We start from the raw sequence: 7918 nt of genomic DNA, 5'->3' as shown, positions 1-7918 counted from the left end.
ATGGTGCACACCTTTGATCCCAGCACTCAGGAGGCAGAGGCAGGAGGATCTATCCCTGTGAGTTTAAGGGCAGCCTGGTCTACAGAGTGAGGTCCAGGACAGCCAGCACTACACAGAGAAACCCAGTCTCGAAAAACCAAGTAAACAAACAAACGAATGAATAAAAAAAAGGCTAACTGTTGAGGACGTTATCAAACGATCATAGTTCTCTTTCATAGCTTAGAACAGAGCAGCTCCATGCCAGAAATGCAAAGGTTCTAGGTGAGACTATCCAGCAAGGCGTGATGGGAGAGAGAGGAGAGGGGTATCAAAATTGTTTTCATGGCTAATTTTTTGGCCCTACGCTGACTTGTGTTGGTGGGATTGTAAACTGTCATTTGCCTGGAGTTCAGTAGTTCAGCGTGTTCTGTTAGTAGACCAGGAATCAGGAAGCAGAACTCGTGTGTCCTTGGGTGTTCCCATGGCAATGGAGAGATTTCTGAGGAGACAGTGGAGGCTAGAGAGTAGTGTGGCCCAGACTGCCTGGCTATTGCTGATACCTCAGCCAGTGTGGATTGCCCTCTGCATTCTACCTTCAGTCCTCAGCATCCTGGCCAAGCCTGATAAGGCCCAACACTGTTAGAAAAGGTCTAACAGACCATGTCTGCACGCTCAAAGAGTTTGCCTTCAAGTGGGAGAGAAAGGAACTGAACAGAGACCATTTCTAGGGTTTCCATGTTAACAAAAAAATAAACAACAATAACAACCTAAGATGACCAGTCCAATCAGAATTTCAAATGAACAGCAAATGCTTTTTTAGTCTAAGCATGTTCAAAGTTTGTTAGACAGGATCTGCTGTCTAAGTCCTGCTGGTCTTAAGGTACTGTGGAGCCTAGGATAACCTTGGCCTCCTGATCCACAGGCCTTCACAGGCATGGGCTACCACACCCAGTTTATGTAGCTTTGGGAAGTGAACCCAGAGCTTCATGCCTGCTAGGCAAACACCCTACCAACTGGGCTGCCTCTCGAGTATACCTCTAGCTCTTGAGTGCTTGGATAATGTATACGTGTCGCCATACCCAGCTTCTTGCTCTGTTTGGCTTTGTTGTACAATGCTTGTCCTTGGAGCCCCCTCTGTGCCAAAGGTGTATAACTGACTTATGTTCTCAGCACACATTTAATATTTGAACTCTGGTTTCCTAAGGGCTATTTGATGAAGAACAGTTAGGTAAAAACTGTACGGTAGTTAGGAGTCACTGTAAAAACTCAGGAAGGGTGCTGGACATGGTGGCCCTTAGTCACATCAGGAGGTAGAGGCAGCCAGATATCTGTGAGTTTGAAGCTAGCCTGGTCTTACTAATCCTGTCTCAAAAAACAGTGAACAACAACAACAAAAGAACTCAGCTGGGGGAAATGGCTTCCTTAAGATGCATTGACTTGAAGGCTCAGTGTGGTGATGAAGGACTTTATTCCCAGCACTTGGGAGGTAGAGGCAGAGGCAGAAAGGATCTCGGAGTTCAAGGCCAGCCTGGTCTACAGGGTGAGTTTAAGGACAGTTAGGACCACACAGAGAAACTCTTGTCTTGAAAAACAAACAAACAAACAAACAACAAAAAATACTGATTTGGCCAGGAACAGGGCAGGGTGCTAAGTAAGCTACAAGAAGGAACTGTGCCCTCACCCTGTGAGACGGGAGGGGGTGGAGAAAGAGGGGCGTGACCCTGAGTGACAGGGTGCAGCGGAGCAAGAGGCCCCCTTTGGACCTCCTAAGCTGTGTAGTGGAGGAACGCACATGCTACTTGGCAGCTCACCCAAGTAGGATTAGAACAAGCATCAGATCTAAAACTTCAGATTTTGGGGAATCTGAAACCCTGAGAGCAAACACATTCCTTTAAGAGGTACAGATTTAGGAATGAAGAGAGCCAAAGATAGAACCTGGAGCAAAATTCGTATTTCAGAGAGGAATGTAGAAAATGAGCCAAGGAGGAAGGCTGAACAAAAATAGCCTTAATGGAAGGAGGAAAGATGTCACAGGAGCTAAGAGACGGGAGGTGTGAGGGGGCTTGCACAGGCAGGCAGCGCCTACCAGATAATATCTCGTCAAGGAAGGTAACCACCAGCGACCAGAAGGCTTACCTCAGGGGCCAAGGGAGAGGGGAAGTATTCCTTTTTATTTTTTTAAAAAAGTTTTATTTTAATTATGTTTGAAGTGTGTGTGTGTGTGTGTGTGTGTGTGTGTGTGTGTGTGGTCTTTGTGTCTGTGTGGGTTTTATACACATGAGTGCAGTGCCAAGGACGGGCAGAAGGAGGTTGTCAGATTTCCTGGAGCTAGAGTTACAGGTAGTGATGGCTGCTTAAAACCAAATAGTACATGCTCTATCTCTGACCTGTCTCATCAGCCACTTTTAACTTAACTAGTTTATGTTGAGTGCATAGGAGTCAAAAAGACCAGCTATAAAGGTAGACAGATGGACAGCATCAGCAAGGGCTTATTGAAGGTTCCCTCTGCCGGTCTCCTAAGGATTGAACATGGTGGTACAGGATAGGAGTACTTAAGGGTGGCCTAACGGTGAATATGTCATACATACATACATACATACATACATACATACATACATACATTTTATGTGTGTGTGTGTGTGTGTGTATGTGTTATAGTCAAGTTGACCTAGTATCCAGGACAAACATACTCAAAGGTGAGAAGCTTGGCATGATGGCTCAGGTCTGTAATATCAGTACTTGGGGAGCTGAGGAAGAACGATTGGGGTGAATTCAAGGACTCTGATTCATAAAACAAAACAAACAGCTGGGGGTTGTAGCTCAATAGGTAGAATACTTGCTTAGCATGTGTGATGCCTGAGTTTGATCGAAGTACCATATAAAACCAGGTGTGGTGGCTCATACCATAGCCATAATTTAGCACACTGTTGGGGAGGCAGAAGTACTCTACTACACTATGAGTGTCAGGCCAGCCTGAGCTAATGGAGACCCTTTGTTAAAGAAGAACAAAGGAAGTCGTGTGGTGGTGGTACACGCCTTTAGTCTCAGTACTCGGGGCCTTTAGTCTCAGTACTCGGGAGACAGAAGCAGGTGGATCTCTGTGAGTTTGAGGCCAACCGGGTTGGTCTACAGAGAGAGCTCCAGGACAGCCAGAGTTATATATAGAAACCCTATCTAGAAAGACCAATCAATCAATCAATCAATCAATCAATCAACAAATAAATAAATGAAGAAAGGAGGGAAAATAGGAGGAGGAGGAAGGAAGGAGAGAAGAGGCATTGCCAAGGAGGATGACCCGGAAGCCCTCCACATGTGGGGACACCTAGACTCCGTGCGTCTGCTCAGATGGTGTCGGTTACTTTTCTCAGTGCCAGGATGGAATGGTTGGTAATAAAAAGAAAAAAAAGAGAGAGAGAAAGCCAGCTAAAGAAAACTGTCTTTTCAGCTGGCTTCCTTCCTTTTCGCTTTCTTTTGTCCAGGCTCCAGCCCACAGTATGACCCGCCCACATTTATGAGTTTTCTCCTTCCACTTAGTCCTGGTGCGGGAGAATTGTCTGTATTCTGTCAATCATGTTTTAAATAAAACGCTGATTGGCCAGGCAGGAGGTGTAGGCAGGAAAACCAGACAGGAAGTGGAAGTGATGCAAGGAGAGCAGGAGAATTCTGGGGAGGAGGAAGTTGATTCCTCCCACTCCTGCCCAGACCACCGAAGCAGCAGAATGTAAGCTGCCCCACTGAAAAAGGTACTGAGCCACATGGCTAACATAGATCAGAAAAATGGGTTAATCAAGATGTAAGAGTTAGCTAATAAGTAGCCTGACCTAATGGGCTAATCAGCTTTATAATTTATAAAATAACTGTGTGGTTGATTTTGTCTGGGACTTGTGGCAGGTAGGAACAGGGCAGGACAAGAAACCCAAACAAGCAGGCCCGGCCTTTTCATGTTACATAGTCCTCTCTAGAAACACCCTCGTAGGTATACCAAGACACACATCTCATCGTCCCTGCCCCAGTGTCTGTTGTTGTGGGGTGTGTGCTCGCGGAGTCTTAGGACGTTCAGGCTGGCCTCAAAGGCACTGTGTAGCTGCGGAGCTCAGCCTCCTACTTCCACCTCCTGGATGCAGGGATTCTTGAGGGCACCACTGTGCCTGGTGGCACTGACAGGGGAGATCAACCATCCCCGTCCTGTCACCTGCCAGGGTCTAGAGTCGCCGAGAACTCCAGCCTCTGGGTGTGTCTAAGAGGGAAATCCTAGTGGTGTTCATAGGGTAAGATATCCATGTTAGTTGTGGGTGGTAGGTACCGTCCCATGGGGTGTGGTCCTGGGGGCATCAAAAGGCACCTGTGAGCTGAGGACCAGAGTGGCTCTCTGCTTCCTGCAGCAGGCCCTCCTCCTGAGTCAAAAGAAAAAAAAGAAGAGATTCTTTTTTTTAACCATAGAAAAAAGATTTTAGGGCAACTCTGGAAGTACCTTGGAGGTTGCACAGGGGGTTCAAACATGTCTTTTACTTTAGGGTTTTTTGGTGAAACTCATAGGACATTGCAGGTTTACACTGGGAAAGGAGAAAAGATGTTTGGTCTTACACATGGTTCGTTGCTGTGTTAACATTTTCAAGCAGACTGTCACTGGCTGGCCTAGAACTCAATCTATCAAGCAGGCTGGCCTCAAACTCACATTGACCTGCCTGCCCCTTTCTCCTGAGTGCTGAGATTAAAGGTGTATGCTACCACACCTGGCCCTTATCTCATGTCCGAGTCCACCTGTTTGGCGAGGCTGGCTGACCATGGGAGCCCCAGAGATCCTCACCTCTGACCCCATCCCTACCAGCCTTGAGATTACAGATGCATGGTGTAGAACTCAGTTTTCATCCTGTACTGGGGAACCAAACTCCGATCCCTCAGGCTTGTGTGGCACATGTTTTGCAGACTCAGCTATTTCCCCATCTCTTACTACTGTTTCTGACATCACCCCAGCCCACAGTGAGACCTCCCAGGGAAAAAAAAAAACAAAACATAACAGTCTAGAAGTAGCCAATGTTTTCTTAGAGATAAATGGATTTGGTCCTCTATTTAGGAAGACCTCAAAATATACTTCAAATATTTATTAAAAAGTTTAGTAGGAAATTATAAAAGATTTGATTATCTTCCCTTCCTACATCCATCCACCTGTCCGTCCATCCATTCATCCATCCATCTATCTACTGGTTGTTTTTCGAGACAGCATTTCTCTGTGTGTAGTCCTGCCTTTCCTGGAACTCACTCTGTAGATCAGGTTGGCCTCAAACAGAGATCCACCTGCTCTGCTTCCCAAATGCCGGGATTAAGGCCTGTGCCACCACCACGTAGCCCCTATCTTTTATCTTTAAATTTTAGCAGAAAAAACAAACAAACAAACAAAACCTCTATAGGTGTTAATGTAATGCTTCAAATGACTACTTTAAAATGTCAAGTTAATAGTGATTGTGTGGACCTGTGGAGAGTGGTGTGTGTGTGTGTGTGGGGGGGGAATCTAATGTGAGCCATAATGTCATCTCCTCTGTCCTTAATATGCTTTTTGTTTCGTCGTGACAGAGTCATATAAAATTTACACACCATGTAAAAAGGCAGACAAGTGTGTCTAGAGAGATGGCTCAGCAGCTGCTTTACCAGAGGACCCAGGTTTGATTCCCAGGACCCACATGGCTGCTAACAACTATCCAGTTTAAGGGGATTTGACACCCTTTTCTGGCCTCCACAGGAACTAGGCACATACATGGTGCACAGACATACATGTAGACAAGACACACATGAAATAAAATTAAAGGAAAAATATGCAATTTAGGAGTGAGTGCATGTTAGGGGTATTCCAAACCTGAGGAGCCAGGAGGGCTTCCGTGAACAACATACATTTAGACCTAAATACACACGGGCATTAGTCAGACAAAAGTGAAGGCCAGAAGCTTTTCAGAAAGAGGGAATGGCATGTATAGACTTGACAGCAAGTAGAAGTAGGTCACATTTAAAGAACAGAATGTTTACCAAGTCTGGGTCTTACAGCGCTCAGCAGGTAAGGCAAGGGAGGCCTTGTAATGGGTTGCAGGATAGAAGCCCTTCTAAGTTATGTTTACAGAGTCTAATGTGCAATGGAGGCAAACAAAGGTCTGAACAGAGGGATGGTGGGATGGTGTCTTTAGGAAGACTCCTAGAGTGTCAGTGTGAAGGAGCTATGGAAGTTAGCCAGATTGGAGATAGGGAGATCTGACATCTCCCTATCTAAACTGACCAGAGGGGTTGGAGGTTGAAGGTGGGTGGTGGATGTGGAAGGAAGGTAGGATTGTGATCAGCGGGGTGGGGCTGGAGGTGGAGTGAGGATTCTCACCTTGCTGAGCGATGGAGTGGATAACCTCAAACAAAGGACATTTTCAGTGAGAGCCGTTTCTTAGGACGTGAGCTGGTGAGGGCCTTGGGCTGCAATTACCTGGAAAAGGAGGATCAAACACAACCTCTGGACAGCATTGCTGGAGGAGTGCCCAAGGCAGGGCTAGAAAGTTAACACCACCCCCTCCACCCCCACCCCCCTCCACCCCCACCCCCCCCCCCCCCACCCCCCCTCCACCCCCCCCCCCCCCCCCCCCCCCCCCCCCCCGCCGGCCATGGTGAACGGCCTCAGTGGACAGGGCTCTGGAACTCAGGGCTCTTGCAACGAATGGGGTCAAATGTAGACAGAAGGCCAAGCCTCCCTAACAGCCCTTACTGTGACTTTGGTTTCTCCAGGGAATGTATTATATAGTCTCATGCCAGACAGTTCCTAAGGACTGTCATTAAACAGAGACCAAGGCAATTTGCAGCGAGTCACCAGAAGTCACAGTTCCCAGAAGTGGCTAGAGAGATGGCTCAGGGGCTAAACATGTTAACAGTGTAAGCCTGATGATCCAAGTTGGAGCCCCAGAATACATAAAAAACTGGATATTGTGCCAGGTAGTGGTGTCGCACGCCTCTAATCCTAGCATTCGGGAGGCATAGACAAGTGGATCTCTGGGAGTTTGAGGCCAGGCTGGTCTACAAGAGCTAGTTCCAGGAAAGCTGGCTATTGTGCTGTGTGTGTGTAAGCCCAGCACTCCTGCAGCGAGGTAGGAGGCAGTGGCAGGACTGGTCAGAAGCTTGATGACCAACCAGCTAGCTTAGAGTACACAGTGCAGCAGCAGATATGAGAGACCCTGCCTCAATAAGGTAGGTAGCAGACTCCTGAAATTTGACCTCTGCCACCTACAGCTTACATGTATGTGTGGCGTACATGTCTCCCCCCCCACCCCCCCACACTCAGCAGTTAGAGGCTAGCGCTGACCACCCTGAGGAAAATAGCAAAACTCCGCAGCATCCAGGCCAGAAGCAAAAGACCTTAGTTTTATGGGGACATATTTGCTTTTAGGTACTTGAGTATATAATCAGTTCATGCCACCCACAGAATGCACAGGACACTGGCTTCTGCAGATGGCGTGGAGGGAGGGGGCAGCCAGAATGGTTAAGATGAAGATACAACATGGTGCCCAGGCATTGTCCTTACTGCAGGAGACTCACCCATAAGATCGCCTCCAGGGAGAAGCTAAGACTTTCCCCCAAGCCCCATACTTCTGACGCTCTGGTCCTTCAAGGTACAACTCATAGACATCACCCCCTTCTCTTGTCGTCACCCTTCTTTGAATTAGGCCAGCTATCACTGACTTATCAGATAGACAGAGCTAAGAATTAATGTATTTAGCCACTCCTCAGGACCTAGGAGGCCGGTCAAGCACTTTGGAACCCCCACGTCCTGCCCCCTAGGAAGGAGCCACCCCAGCCTCCCTTTCAGGCCTCCTAGTAAAAGGCCTGTTTAAGGGGTCTGGGCTGAAACTCCGGAAAGGGAAGGAGGTGTTCCCACAGAAAGTCTGAGGTCACTAACAAAGAGTAAGTCTGGGATCTG

The sequence above is a fragment of the Myodes glareolus genome, chromosome 13 (genome assembly GCF_982192425.1).
Source record: "Myodes glareolus chromosome 13, mMyoGla1.1, whole genome shotgun sequence".
NCBI classification, from domain to species: Eukaryota; Metazoa; Chordata; class Mammalia; order Rodentia; family Cricetidae; genus Myodes; species Myodes glareolus.
This window is presented reverse-complemented; position numbering follows the sequence as displayed.